Here is a 16,649-nt window from a genome sequence, read left to right on the forward strand (position 1 = left end):
AAAAAAAGCACAGCAATGAGCAAGATCTGGTATAGTACAAATGAAATTTTAATAAAAGAGAGAAAGCTAAATTTTGTCAAAATATTAAATAATCATGTGGTTATCATCTTTCAAAACTGTGAAACAAAGGTGTTGACTGATTCAAAATTATTACTGTAAAACTAAGGCGATGTTACAAAAACTTAATTGACAGGTATTGTTGGTCTTTATGAATAAATACAGAATCCAAAACTGTGAAAACAATGCAAGCTTTGTATGCGTCCCAGCAAAACAGTCCAATGTACTAATGAATTTGTTCCAACACCTTCTAATTTACTCAGTTACTACCAATGCACCGTTTCTTTGGAATAACAGCCTCCTTTTTCGATTATTATAATTTAATAATTATATAATAGTACCCTAAGAGGCCAAATGAAAATAGAATACGATGGGGTCTTTGCCCTGTAGGGTTTCCATATGAATTTCTGCTGAGCTGCAAATATAACTGAGAAGCAATCCCTTTCTTTCTTGAACAAAGCAGCAAATAAAAAGGCGTTTAAAGACAACCACCAAAGAGCAAGTACAATGCTCAATTCACACGAGTGTCTTATGTTAAAAATGTACCCAAAGGATAACGAAGCAAAATGAAAAATTTCTAAAAATTCTGCACGATAACAAATGCAATATCTATCATAACTGTGAGGTGCCCTCATTTATTTTGGCCTGGGAAATACCTAAGTAAAAAATATACAATGCTGCCTTTAGAATTAAACCACTTATTCATGCAAAAAAAGGTACTAACTCCACCTTCAATACCCCAATATTATTCCGCAAAGAATTCTGTGCATGTTTCACTAAAATATGCAACTTTAAATTGCATGGAAAATAAAATTTCTCACTTGTTTCTCTAAACTGAATAATTGAAAAGGTACACTGACAGCTACATAATAACTATGATGGCACTCAGAGTCCCTTTGCATTTTCTTCCAAATATCTGCGTGCGTACGTGTGTACGAAGTCCACACAAAAATTTCGACTCGATGAATGAAGTTATATCCTGAAACCAAAAACATTCCATGATAACACTAACATCCAGATTAGTAAACTTAAGCTAGACGCTGAGAAAGGCCTGTTTCCGATTTTACATGTAAAACATGTGTGATCTAAATGAAGAGGCCACGAAGACCTAAGATTAGAAAGGTTTCGCTTACTAAATGCAGCTCGGGCTCTTTGTGGCTCAGAGATGCACCTGGAAAAGACCCCCGAGGGCCCTGACACAGCCCCAGGGGGCTGCTTCAGCCAAGAGTCCTGAGCTGTCTTTGCCCTGAGCAGGTGATAATCAGCCTAATTAACAGGCTATATCCTTGTTAACTGGTTAGAAGGAAATTTAACCTCACTCATGCCAAAGTCCGTCTTCTTAAAATCTCTTAACATATCATTCAGATTCTAATTACTGAGAAATATATTTTTTGGCCCCTCTGATTCACTCCAAAGGTTAAAAATCGTTGTGTCGCAATTACTTCTGGGAGGAGCATTAAACAGAATACTGATCCCAGGCGCTTTAGTGGACCAAGAACCAAGAGAATAACTCATTCTAGAGAAAACCATCCGAAGGTCCCAAGGGCTATGCCCCAAAGATCTGAATTCATTCTTCAAAACCTCATTCCCACAGATTTTTCTCTTTGCCAAAGGGCCGTAAGCTCTGGCCTGCCCCAAGCCGCACTAGCAAGCCTGGTGGCAACTCCGCCACCGTACTGCACACGCTGCATCCGGCACCCGCCCCCTCCACCCCCCCACAGCAGCACCCAGACTAGGGCTGGGCAAGGCTGTGTGTGGGGACAGTGCTTCCCACCTGTTGAGTTGCCAGGCCTTTGATGCTGCTACCCCACTCTGCCTTTGTAGCACAAATGCAGCCACAGACGGTGCATACACAAATGGGCATGGCTGTGTTCCGATAAAACTTTATTCACAGAAACAGGCAGTGGGCCCTGCAGGCCATCGCGGGCCGATCCCCAGCTTGGATGATAGTTCACATCACCCCAGCTGTGCTCCACAAGGCAGCCCAATCCACACAGGGTAGAAGAACACGGATCGAGCGCTGCTGGCAGACAAAGGTCCACTAAGCCCCGTCTCAGGGTCTGAGAAGTTGGTTTAGTCCTGAAATCGTTCACGTTTCCTACACCAACAAGAGAACAGGTGGAAGGAATTACACTGCATGTGACATCCACTCCAGTCACTGGCTGCCCCTTCCTTTCCAAACCACCCCCTTTCAAGTGTATCACAGAGCTGGAGGCCTTGGAAAGTTGAAACAATTTTAACTAACTGTAGAAGTCAACTCTGGGAGAACAAGACATATATTAAATTGCCACGATCCTCTAGTCTGGACTAAATGAAATTTTATTGCTTCAGGTTAGGTAAGAAAACACTGGATTTATGTAAGGAAGGTTAGAATAGCACTTACAAAATAAAGGACTAATATTACTTTTTAAAAACTACATAGACAGAGTTTCTTTTAAATCATTGCCCTTACTGATATAAATAATTTGAGATAAAATGCAAAATGCATCTGCAACCCATTTCTACCTTCATCCCAAATGCCTTGACTAATGTTCAGTCTTTGAACACTGACGATACAACCCGACAATCTTTAAATTATAATAGTTCACTACTCCAACAGTAACTGATCAATAGAAGAGTATGCATTGGAACTGTGTGTCTAGCAGTGATCTATGCCATGTGCAAATAAATGGAAGATACGCATGCCTCCCCGAAGGGCTCTGGGAGCCGAGGGGCACCACTAGCGTTGGGGGGGCAGCGCCACACGAAGTCACCACGTTACGCTAAGCTTTATGAGATGTCGAGCGAAAGCATCACACAGCGCGTGCGCAGCCAGTGAGCACACACTGACACGCGGGAAGAGCTTCGCGGACGACGCGGGGCTTCAGGGGAGTCTGAAGGGGCGGCGTAGGCTTAAATGATGGAGGCGGCAGGCAGGGACACGCTTGGAGGCAGAGGCCGGTAAAGGGGCGTGTACGCAGGGACCCCAACGCCAGAACCGGGGTCGGGGGGAGGGAGCGTGCCGCACTGAAGGGAGAAACAAAGCTGCATCAAATAAACATGGCCCTGATGACCAGACAGCAACTTGGCTTTGATAGGAAAAAAAATCATCTATCCTAGTCCCTCTTCTCCCTTCCTATATCCTTCAGGGGCTGCTCTCCACAGTTATTTGACTACAGTTTTCTAAGGAGCTAAATGTGCGTTTGTCCTTCATGAGTGTCCATGACCAAACGTATGTAGTACACACACATACAAGCCACGAACATGAGTGCGTCCAGAAGAAAGCCTCCCACGACAATGTCCGCACCTAAGATTTACGACTAAGTCTTTTCTATTTGGCCAAGGAACACACACTCTCCCAAGCAGCATGGTGGCTGTAACAGAGACTGCTATGCTGCGAGCCATCTACCAAAGATGCAATGGCAACATTTCAGGAAGCCCACATCCTCAGACGATGTCACTTGCACGTCAATGGAAAAATCTTTTACTAAGTTTTCAGATGACACTCTTGCCAGTTACAGTTTTAGAACGAACTGGTTAACGAATACAAATAAGGCAGCTTTTACCAACAGGATGGAAAACAGGCTTACAGAAAGGAGAAAGCATAAATAAAAACATCGAATGCAAAACTAACCGAAGTAAAGGAATTCCCTTTTAAATTTTAATTTATTGAAGTTAAACATTCATTAATGAAGGCTGAGTATGAACAAAACCTCTGCCCTAATCCAGACAACCTATCACAGTCAAATCATCAGAAAGCACTATTCATACAGAATTTGTAAGTTATAATAAGGTCTTTACGCTACAGTGTGATAATGCGCCAATAAAATGTTTCATTAACAGTACTGTATGAAATGTTGCTAAGATAAACATGCACTGGAGGAAAACATCGCGCGTCCACATAGACAGGTGATTCCATTCCCCCTTGGCTGATAAAGCTGATAGTTTCACATAAACAATATAGCTCGGTTTCTGTGTGCCGTGGATCCAGGAATAACTTTTGGGGGCAGACAGTCACGGTGCTGGGGAAAGGGGGTTAGTGTCTGGCCCCGGGCAGCCTCTCTGAGCCTCAGGAGGACCGTGTAATTTTTATTCCTGGTGTGCAGTCACATCGGTACTTCTAGAAATACTGCACAGGACATCTCTTCATCTGGTATCAGGCTAGGTCAGTGGTGGTCCATAAACAGTAAATCAAGAGAATTATCTGTTGTTTCACGACTGTTTAAAAGAGCAACGAGAAAGCCACAGTTTCCTGCCTGAGTTCTCTGCCAGCCCATAAAGACCCATCGGCACGCCTGAACAAGGACATAGTTTTCTCACCAAAACTAATAAGCCGAACGACGTGGCTGGTCACCGTGGCTGTTAGGTTTCACCCGTAACATGGGGGACATACTTCTGTGGACACTCTGGTCCCATGAGAGCCTGTCTCTGCCACCGGCGCACTCAGCTCTCAGCCTGTGCCTCGGAGACAGAAGACCGCCACTATCTATTCAAAATGGGACTTTACACAGGACTCAGATATGCACTAGGTTAAATCGGAATGAAGGAAATAACAAGTTTAAAGTCACCTCGAATATGTGCCAAAAAATTATGTACTTTTCCCTAAACTATATTCTTATAACACTGAAACCTGTTCCATAGGACCACGCATCCTGTCTACTGGCAAACACAGCCCATCTGCAATTTGCTCTGTGGGTCCTTACGTATCTATTACGGAAGCAGAAATTCTAAACATTCGAATGGATCTGCCAGATTCCAAAAGGGCTGCCCAGCCCGACGGGGCTGTGTGATTTGCTGGGGCTGGGGAGGGCTGCCTTGCAAACTCAGGTATTTCATTGTCTTGGCCTTTGTCATCATCTCGGCCTTCCAGCATGTCACGATGATCTAGGGAACCATTTGAGCTCAAGGTAAGATTAGCTAGCAGGGCTGAGACGTATTGCCCAGGAAGCTCAGGGTTCAGCATGAATCGACCCGTGCTGAGGCCTCCGTCGGCGGAGCGGCAGTTACAGCACACTTCCGGAGGAAGCACCTCGGGCGCCGAGGGCTGGAGCATCACCAAGACGCGCTGTGAGCCGGGAAGCCGAATGCGGTGTGGACACGGCTCGCCCTAAACCACAGATTCTGACGTGCAGATGTACACAAAGCTCGGGTCGTAAGGGAAGTGATCTGTTCCCTCTAAATCGTAAGTTCAAGGAATGTACTAAAAGTAGATTAACATAAAAACGAATTTTTAAGGGTTTTAAAGTTACTGTGATCCAGCCATGGGTACATAGTTACTAAAATGAGTAGGCTGTTCACCGTTTCTCACACAGACCCACTGTGCGGTGGGTGTGAGGTGGCCTGCAACCAAACGTGAGTAAAACTAGACAGTGCACACTTGTTTGACGTTTATCTGAATGGAAAAACAAACAAACAAATACTCTTCTATGCAGGGCAAAGCCATTAGTTTAGCTTTCTTTCAGTACGAAAAACCATTATTTGGTGTGGAAACTGGATGTGTGCAGCTATGGATCCCTCTTTTCACAAACCAGATTCATGAATTTCATCTACTTCTCACATATTCTAAACTATTTGAAAGGATAAAGTCAGATGGGCATCTATAAACACTGCACACAGATCGTTTATATCAACTTTTAAATTTTCAACACCTCAAACAAAAGACTCTGTGGAATAACAGAGTCATTTATTATATACCTTCCAGCATTCAAAATATTAAACCGAGTATCTTTCGAATATCATAAGTGCACAAGCAAAAACAACCGGATGCGTGTAGGTGATCGAGTACATTACACGAGTCCTAAGTGCAGTGTTAGGGGGACGGAAATACAGAACTGACTGCAATATCGGAATGAGGTTAACAACGAGAAAAGACTGTTCAATTAAGGACCGGGAAAGAATAAAAACGACAGCCAAAGAATTTGCCGGTTCAGACTTTCCGACAACTCAGCTCTTCATATTACCACGATCTTGGAATGCAAGGCTTTGCAGACAGAAACACGTGGAAGCGGATGGAAGCCGGAGAAGCTCGCGGGGGTCAGGAGGCGGGGGCAGCAGCGGCCCCGCCCGGGTCGGGCGTCCGGGGGCTTGGCCGGGCCGCTGTGGCGGCGGGTCCAGGGGACAGCAGCGCGTGAGCGAAGGCGCAGGAGGCGCCGCACGAGGAGCCGCGGTCGCCCAGGAGGCGGGGACCACGGACACCCTGCTCTCCTGGCACTCAGCCACATACCGCCACGCTGGCGCACGGGGTCCCCAAACACACGTCACACGACAGCGCGCGCGGCCGGGACACCGGGCAGCTGGTCACGAGCCGCCTCAAAGCGCCCCTGGCTTCTTGAGTTGAAGCAGGGGGCCTCACGATCTTCGGCGGTCACTCTGGCTGGTTCCTGCCACCGTGCCGAGGCCGGACGCTGGGGGTGGTTGGGAAATCGCTCCTTTTTGGACTGACCCTCGAGGCTTTGGAGATGTGCGTTCTGCCGCCTCCACAGGAACACCTGCACTTCAGACGAGTCCAGGTCGGCTCGTCCTCAGAGGCCACTCAGCATCTCTGCCACAATGGCCGGCAGCTTTGTCAACTGTGACGCGTCTGCATGTGGCCCCCAACTCCCAGGGGCGCCGCCCCACAGTGTTCAGATGCCTGGTTATGACACGCCACGTCCCTCGCTCAGGCCCAAACTCCCCATCGCCCAGCACCCCGTCTTGGCAGGTCCACCCGCGAGGCCTGTGGGCTTTGCTTCCCACACGTGTCCAGGGCCGGGACACTGCAGCCATTGCTCCCAGTGGACTCCACCCCACCACCTCATGGAAGGACACTCTGCAACCCTGCAACAGAGCCCCCTGCCCCTGCTGTCGCCCGCCCCCCACCCTCCTGCCCTCCACACAGTGCAGAGGGCAAATGGTAGTTCTGTTAAAACCCAGGGCGGACCCCGCCAGGCCTCTGTTCAAAGCCCCCCAGTCTCACCCAGAAGAAACAAAGTCCAAGACCCTGCAGAGTCCTGCAGGCCTCACGCGGCCTGAGCTCCCAGACCGCCTCCTTCCCACGCGCGGCCTCACTCTGGCCACATGGCCCTCTGTGGCCCTCACCTGCCCCGCACCACACTTATAAAAAGCAAGACAATTTTTGGCCTTTAAACTTTTGAAATTGAAACAGTGTATTTCTATTCAGATAGTTCAGACATCAGTGTTCAATGGTTTTATATGCCTGTACCATGAATGCCACAAAGCTGACAGCTAATCCCAGATACGGTTCACCACAATTAAAGAATCTGTTTGCCACCAGCAACCACAGAATCACGATTTCAGAAGAGATGGTTCTAGGTGTTCGATCATGAGAAAACATCAGACTGAAGACTGCCAGACGAGCTCTCGCTAAAGACCTACCCTGGTTTCATTTTTCATTTTAACTCTCTGTATTACGCAAGCGTCCTGATCCTGTTGTGGCTGACTGGCCAACAGCAAGTCCGCTCCGTGCTGACTTCTGAATTACTGTCTGCTTTCATGCCCAGACATCCCCTAAGCAACTCCAAACAATTCAGGGACAGCTGCACTGATGTTTGACTTCTTGGTGTCCTTCACAGAAGCATCTAAGTAAGGGCAGGGAAATGACGAATTAAGAACACTCATACAATTCAATAATCACATGTAACTAAACTTTATCAAAGACTCAAAACATGGTGACAAGTGTCCTGATAAAGGACGTTCCCAATGGCATATTTTAAAGCGCAAACGACGCTGCTCGTAGGCGGCCACGGCGCCGAAGTGATGTGGACAGCTGCCTGGACACCAACTGCGCTGTGACATCAGCGCCCGGGTTGTGCTTTTCGGCCTGCATCTCCGCACGTCAGGTGCGACGGAATTGGAACGAAATATCTCCAAAACACGTCCCAAAAATGAAACCGTGCAATTCTAACTTCCATTAAATTCCACTGAGTCCAGACAGAGGGACGAGGTGTACTGGAAGTCCAACACTCGTAAGTGACGCTACTAAGGCTGCCCCTCTCCAGTACAGGGAAGACGGGGTTCTGAGGAAAACGGCCAACTGAATCGGCTGGCATCGACCAACCATCGCAGCCTGTGAGAAATTCTATCTCCATCAGATTTTAAAACCCTGTCTTGCTAACCGTAGGTCTACACGCAGTCCAAATGCTAGTTAACTCCTCTGGAACAGAGAGACCCAATTTCCAGGAGACAGAGGCTGGAGTATCGCTACTCTTTAATTGTCTAAGACAGCAAAATGAAACAACAGAAAGTAACACTAATTAAATTACGTTGCCAGGCATAGCTGTATAATACCAAACTAGAATACGGGTGTGGGAAGGTAGGATAATAATAACGGCAAAAGAACAGGACAGGCATGCTACACGCAACACCCTAAAATCAGCTGCTCTCATGCTCAATTACAGAATTGGAAATTCCCAACTAAAACTGATAGACGAGGATAGAAAATCGCAACAATAAAAGATGAATAAAGAAGGCTTCTATATATAAGCAGGAGGTACTGATGAAGCATGCCACTGGAATTTGGATGATGATATTCACAAAAACCTGCTTAAGACCTAAGACCTAAAAAGAGATGTTAAAAGACACTGTCCTCGTCCCTACAAACCACCTCATGGGATGTCCAGAGACACCTGCTGTGCATCTCCAAGTATCACTAACATTTTTCATGATAAGTTCTTATCAATTACTGGTATCTACTATTCTTCAAAAATAAAATGCACTAGAGGACTAAGGAATAGCCACAGAGTCAACTCAGCAGGGGAAGCAGAAGGAAGGGACCTAGAAGAGAAGCCCAGGTAGAAGATAATTAGGAAAATTTCCTCTGGGGAACCACAGTAGTGAAAACATTAGCACAGTTTAACCGCTTCCAGGAAACAAGCCCTCTGAATTGCAACTTTTACCTGAGCTGACACAGATCAGACCAGGGACTGATACGGTGGACACCACCATGTCGGCCAGGGAGGAACTGAGGGGCAATTGTAGATTTATCACATCTTAGGGTATATGTTCTAAATAAGTTGATTAGAAATAACGAAACCAATTAAAATGTGTCTATGTGAAGTTAGTATCATGTGCTCAAGTAGTAAGTAATTTAAACGAAGTGTTACACGAATGCACTTTGTACTTTGGCACTTAGGCAATCAAAATAAAGATGACCACAAGTCTACGGAACCCAGTAGACATGTGATTACGCACTTACTGCCCGAAGCTGACTGATGTCACTGTGTCGGATGTGCCTGCTTTTGTATATTTTTAACTTCTCTCTTATTGCTGTTAAAATTCTTAGAAAAACCATTAGCCACACTTGGGACGTCCGGCCACTCGTACCAGGACAAGACAGTATCCAGAAGCTGAGACACTCATTTCATGCTGACGGGCAGCTCGCTTCCCCCGGTGAGAGCTCAGAGACACGTCCCAGAAAGTCACTGGTCCAAAAGCAGCGCGGCCCAGTGTCACGGTTTCCTCTCTGTTTAAAATCATCAGTAATGCTTTCTTTACAATTAGCGAAGAAATCATTTACCAAACTGAAGAGCTGAATGAAAATTTAAACAATCTAAATGACCTTACAGAAATTTGAAAGAAGATTCCTAAAGTGGTATTGCTCATCCAGCATAGGAATGACCAGGAAAACACCACGACTCACAGCACGCTACAGAGCAGAGACCTCCTCGTCGCGGTCAGGTCTCTGTTCTCGCTGAGCAAACACGTGGAGACACTGACCTCATCTCTAACGCGCTGACTTTAAAAGTTTAGATACAAACATTCAATTTCTCCCCAAGAATACAATTTACAGATTCTTAGTTGAATATTCACATTCATGAAGTCATTGCTATTTACTGTAAGCAAGACTGAATACAAGGTATTTTTAAAAAGAAAAATGAAAGGGTTTTGAATTAACATGTAAAAGTCAATGAAATAAACACATGTGATAGCAAGTAAAGGCATCTTAACAAACCCAAGAAGCTCCCCTCGGACACTATTCCCCAGTGTCTGATACAGTAGGTTTCTCGTTCCTAGAGCGTGTAACAGGACGTGATGCATTCCGGCCATTTTCTTGAGATGTAAAGTAACCGAGCTAACAAAGCCATTCCCGGCCAGCCGCGCTGTCCGCTCTCGCAGCTGAAAGCACGCGTCGGGTAAATTCCTCTTTATCCCCCTACCAGTCACGGAACGAGTGACCGCCACTATCGCGGCCATCTGGGCCTGCCGTCCCAGCACGCCCCGCTAAGGGATGCCGCGGCCCCAGCAGACGACAGTAAGCAGATCGCCACAGTGACCAGGAGCAAGCCAAACATTTGGGGTTTTACACGGACAGATTTACACACTGTCTGTCAGATAAAGCACAGTCCGCCTGCCGCTCACACAGCTCGAAGGTTCCTGACGGCCACTCCCAGGCTGGCATCTGATCACATGAGCCGGCCCGGCCCCCAATCCTGAAGACCGACAGCCCGTCTGCGTGTAAAGTGCCGGCTCCTCTGTCTGCAGGAGACTGACTGACAGCGCTGCCCGGAGGTCCACCCGGGTTTTCTCACCGCACCACCTGGTTCTGGCCCATACGAAGTGTGGTGGACACAACGCATGGGAAAAAGACGACTTTAAAACTACTTTAATGGCTGCCCCTAAGGTGCATGTGGAAGGCTGAATCGTTGTAACCTGTGTGCGTGTGTGCATTGCGTGTGTGATGCCACAGTATTACCTTTGAAATAATTCAGGAGTACATCATGGCTTTTTTTTTTTTAAGCTAATGGTTTTATTTCTAAAATTAAATATGAAGCATGATCACACAGAACATTTATATATTACTATTTTTACAGTTGCCATGTTTTTGAATGAATATCTTTGTATCACTCCATCAATGACATGACACATCAGCGACTTACCATAGTCATATGTAATCACAGCACTGAGTTGAACAAAATGTTTAAAAAGTTATCTAGCACTATTATCTTCCCCTACCCCTACCACGATATCAAAACAAAATTTATAGGATCAACGCACTAGTGAATGTTGATGAGTCTGAAAATATGGCTTAAAATTTACTTTGGCAGCAGGAGAAACGGTGGGCAAAAAATATTCGTGAGTGAACTGTGTCTGTACCGAGGCTATGAACTTGCTGAAACGGGTGATTCTACATGTTGGTCTGCTAAGCAGCAGCAGTAGTGGTGGTGGTGGCGGTGGCGGTGGCGGTGGCGATGGCGATGATGGCACCACCTAGGTTCTGCAGTTTAGTAAAACCTCAGGTACAAATTATCCTGGGTGAAACTTTAATGACTACGTACTTCTCAAAAACATACAAGCATGAGGTTTTCATGCAAATCAAAACACTCGAACTAGCCTGGTTGATCAAGACAGATGAATTCCCTTTTAAAAATGAAAAACATCAGGCGGTAGTCAATTTAAAGGCAGCATTGCATATCTTAACTCTAGTGTGAGGAAACCATTTGTTTCTTAATTGTTTGGGAGCTGCTGCAAGGGAAAAAGTCAAGTACGTCCACTACTATTCATATTAATTAAACAAACGTCTCTTGAACATCCACTATGGGCCAGATCCTATCTCGTGTTCTGGAAACACGAGATAAATAGGGCATGGGCCTCCGTCCTCGAGGTATGTAAAATCTGATAAGGTGCAGAGACAAGCAAACACATAAATTATATTTCAAAGTAGTAATTTATCTTTTTACAGATAAATGTATTTGTTAGATTCAACTGGCAACCTTTTCCAACACTAAGCAGGACGATGATCCGTACAACCTAGCCCACGCTCTTCTCGTAAAAAGAGTTTCTTCTTCCCATAAGCATCTTTCTGCCTTCTACAAAACCTCATTTCAAATTAATGACTTTATGAAGCACAGACCTAAACATTACACACTTATAAAAACCTACGTATCACAAAAGTAAGCTACAGGAATTTATCACCACCAAGCCAGTATTACAGGGAATGTTGGAGGGACTTCTGTAAAAAGAAGTAACATGTATCGAAAACAGGAATAAAGAATAGTAATAGTCTATGGCCATGCTACCCTGAACGAGCCCGATCCCGTCTGATCTCGGAAGCTAAGCAGGGTCGGGCCTGGTTACTACTTGGATGGGAGACCACCTAGGAAGACCGGGTGCTGTAGGTGTAAAAAATAAAAAATAAAAAATAAGGGATTGTAAGCTGACAAGGTTCTTGTGATCTGTGAGGTCAACCAAGGGTTACTTCGCCTGAAAAATAAAAAAATAATAATAAAAAGAAAAGAAAAGAATAGTAATAAGTACATTCCCATCACAACAAGTACCTCAAATGGAAAAGAATGAAGTCCCACTGAAAGACAGAGCGGCAGAGCGGATGAGCAAACAAGACCCCGAAGAATGCTGCCTGCACGAGACTCACTGCAGATTAAAAGACACACGGACCAAAAGGAAGGGGATGGAGAAAGATATGGCCTTGATGGACCCACACGGTATGGCACTGAACGAAATGCGTCGGATAGAGAGAGACAAATGTCGCGTGATTTCACGTCCATGCGGAACCTACAAAGTCAACAACAGCAGCAACAAAAGGGGAAATAAACTCACAGGTACACAGAATACTTTACGGGCTACTAGACGGGAGGAGATTAGGGGGATGGCGATGAAAGGCTAAGGGCTTAAGAGGTACAAACGGATAGTTGCAGAATAGACATGGAGATGTAGGTGTAGCATGAAGAAGATGGGTAATAATGTTGCCATAAACGTGTAAGGGGGAGGGGGACTAGATTCAGTGGGGCGATCGCTTTGCGAGTTACGTGGTTCTCCGATCACGAGGCTGTACAACAGCACCTGGTATATTACTGTATGTCAACTGTAATTGAAAAAACACTCACTGAATTGTACAATGTAAATATGAGCAACTAACTATTATATTCCAATAAAGCAGGAAAGAAAAAAAAACGTGAGCCACACATACTAGTTTAAATTCTCTAGTAGCTACCTTAAAAAATTAAAATAGATGAACTAACTTCAATAACACATTTTACTTAGCACAATATATTCAGACTATTATCTTCTTCACATGTAATAAACATAAAAATTTTTAAAAACCTACCTAGAACTGCAAAAACGCCCTATACTCTTCTCTTCCTATCAGAGTGGCTACACGTTCGATTTTTACACTCTTACACATAAATACTAACATTTAGCTTAAAATGTCTTATTGCCTAATACGAAAGTATTTCGTCTTTTTCATTTGTTTCTTGACACCGACACTAATGAAGTGTCATAGAAACAGTTTTTGGACTCGCGAAGGGTGAAGTTCTGTACAATGGTAAACAATCAGAAACCATAAACACAATATCGTCTCCAGTAATTTCAGCTATAACTTTCAAACATTCCTGCCCAGACAAACCAGATGAAATATGTTGCTTCAGGTCAGCTCTGATGGATCCCTCAGAAATATCAGCATTATTGCTTTTATTTTATTATGTACCACACTTCATAACTGTACACTGCAGCGCACAATAAAAACTCTGCCACACAGCCTGAGTACTTATTAAACAGGTCAAAAGTTACTGTAACAAATAACGTGTTCTACTCAGAGTCCATTAATAACACATCTTGTTGCTCAGATAAGGAAATTTTTTTAAAAGACAAAAAATAAGGGCAACAAAGGAGAAACGCCAAACAATCTGAAATCTTCGATACGCTCCATTTTTCTTTCCGGACTTCCTTTACAGGTGCACGATTACCCAGAATACCTTTAATTGCAAGCATGTGCCCAACAACTTTGAAATCACTAATTTAAAAATCGGGATCAATAAAGAAGACTGGAAAGTTGCCAAACAAGAATAAAGAGAAACTGTACACTGGTATTCGTAAGCTTCCAGAGAAGATGGTCATCCACAGGCCCAGGCAGGTGTGAAGGGAAGAAACTGTAATATAGGTCATGCCTATTTTCTCAAAGACTGTGTCAATTTAAGTGGAACACATTTAAGAAGGAATTGCCAAATCTGAACTGTACCGAAACATCAACCGATGACCATGTCTGCAGGATAGGCGGTATGGCCACCTCCTGCTATACAAGGCAGGAGCTTCTGTAAATAAAACCAGCTGAATCTGAAGCTGACCACTGCCATAACAACAATGGGAACCAATAAATGACAGGAGATTTAAAAAGGAAAAGGAAAAGCTAATGATATTTGAGATATCCTGGGAAATTTCTATTGTGAGTAAACAATGGAATTCTTAAAGAATTCTTTAGTCAAGGAAAACACTGAAGGACAACTGGGTGATAAAAAGCGAACAATTTTCATTGTTTCTATCGCCCGGGCTGAGGGAGAAAGGAAGAGAGGGAAGCGGGGAAGAAAATCCCGCCCACCAGCACCACAGCTCCAAGGGGCCGCGGACGGGTGTGACATCGACATAAAATACGAGACAAAAAAATCAGGCAGCAAAAGTACAGAGACATAGGACTCAAGAACTCAGTACTTCACTAATTTTCGCAAAACCTAAGCTACTTTTCAAACTCGTAATTTTTATACAGTCTAAAATTCGACATTTACAAATTCACATTCTTAGGAGTATTTAGGTAATAATTTCTTAAGTATTCAATTTATTTTTTAAATTAATGACTGACAATGGCCTGACTTTTTCTAGTTTGTTATCCATTTCCCAACACAAGAATCGAGATAATTAAAAGAAAACTCACTCGATGAGCTACGGATTTTGCCTGGACCCAGCTCAGGGCCTGGCACCTACTGGGGAGTCCATAAACTGACAGTGCAAAAAAATGGATTTTTTTTTTTTTTTTTTTTTTTACTTTGGTATATCAGAAAGTTAAGTATCTAAAAAACACTTGTAAAAAATTACTAAGAAATATGAACTAAGCCTCCGGAATTACTAACTATATTCTAGAGGTGTGATTATTCCCTGAAAATTAGCAGAAGGAAACAACTTATTCATAAATCACATTAATCGGTGGTGTTTCGGCCATCTGAAACGTGTCGGATACTAGCATCTGATGTGCCTGTGAACAGTCATTGCTACTGGTGTATAAGAAATGCTGTAATTGGTTTAAGTCAGTCTGGCCCATCTGTCTTTAATACTCTTATTACAAGGCAGTAAGCAGAGAACTATTAGAGCTGCAGTATAAGCTGTAAGATCTTTACCCGTTCTTAAATCATTTAAAAATAATGAGAGCTTTAGCCTTTATCTAATTAACGAGTGCCTTCTTTGAATTAGAAAAACTGTATCATTTAGCCCACGGTTGTTTAGTAAATTGGCTTGGTGGCATGCAAGCTAATGCAGGGGAGCAGTTCCAGTGTCTTGTTCCTGGCTTCTTATTACTTGAATTATAATTCAATGATCACCTTAGATCATGGGCTATTCATAAATCAGAAGCCTGACATCAGATGAAAAATTGTATTAATATATGAAACTTATTATATAGTACAAACTGCTCTCTTGATAAATTACATTGTTCAAACTTGACAATGATTGCATTTAAAACATTATTCCTGTTTGCTGTTTTACAGACTGAAACCTCTTCATGAAAAATTTACAATGCTCCTCTGTGTTTTGGAGTCAGAGGGCAATAGTAGCAAATGGCAGACAGAAACCATACTTTAGATTTGCTGGCAGCTGCAGAGGACAGAAAACACTTCTGAGGATGGGGGGGCCCTCGGCTGCACTCCCAGGGTCTCTGTTCCTGCCTTTATGAAGATACTAATTGTCCTTACCAGCAGAAGCATAGTAAATAATAAAATTTTAATTTCGGCTTACTAGATTGCTTTCTTCTCCTATATAGGTGTTTCAAAGAAATTTATAGTCATAAATGTTTCACAGAAATTTATAGCATGAGAGGAAAAAATAAAGGGGCAAACCCACGAAGTTTAATTTGAATTGAGGCCGGCCAGGCTCCTCAGACGATGCGTTATGACAAATGCTTTTCGCCAAGGCTGACTGGGTAACTCAAGCTGCAGCTTATATTATTTACATTAATTACATGAAGGCGGCTCTGTTAATGGTACACTCTGGTGTGGGCCACAGCATGATATGCTAATGATCTAAGAAAAATCTGCATCTCCAATATTTATGATAATTTGTAACACGAAACAGGGTTGCTTTTATTTCTTTCTCCTCGCTAGAATAAAAAAAAGTCAGTGCAGAACAATTTTATTCAGAGAAGAAAGGGAAAAGTTCTAATCGCCAAGACATTTAAGTGTTATAAACAAAAGGGAAGACTCTTATTGTTAGGGTGTTGTCATCGCCCCTGACAAAGTGATAATATGGCAGTTCAGTGTGAGGTGTGTATCAAGCTGAAATGAATGGGGAAAAGCAAAAATGTAAAGTGTAACTTCCATCACCAAATGAGCTCCTGCGATTATGTATTCCCACCCTCCCGCCCAGCTCAGAGCCACCCTCAAAAGACAGAAGAGCTTCGAATAAACACGGTTAATTCACACTAAGTTGCATTCATTATATGAAAGGCTAGCATGCTAGAAGATATTTGATATTTTTATAAAATCTATCACAACTTTTGAGAAACTTATGGAAGGATCATATAATCCCCAAAGATTATGCTTGCAAAAACATAATTTTTATGTATCGAATATCAGCATATTTTATTCATATTGTTACCCTTATAAATTATGTTTAAACTT

The 16,649-nt window shown here is 43.6% G+C and overlaps 1 protein-coding gene and 1 pseudogene across 5 annotated transcripts in view; one reads left to right on the forward strand and one right to left on the reverse strand.

Annotated features, from left to right (window-relative positions):
• ZNF407 (zinc finger protein 407) overlaps nt 1-16,649 on the reverse strand; it is a 372,930-nt gene that overhangs the window by 157,668 nt on the left and 198,613 nt on the right. The window lies entirely within an intron of this gene.
• On the forward strand, nt 12,034-12,152 carry LOC120591262 (uncharacterized; annotated as a pseudogene).

Source organism: Pteropus medius, unplaced genomic scaffold, assembly GCF_902729225.1.
Source record: "Pteropus medius unplaced genomic scaffold, Ma_sr-lr_union100, whole genome shotgun sequence".
Lineage (NCBI taxonomy): Eukaryota > Metazoa > Chordata > Mammalia > Chiroptera > Pteropodidae > Pteropus > Pteropus medius.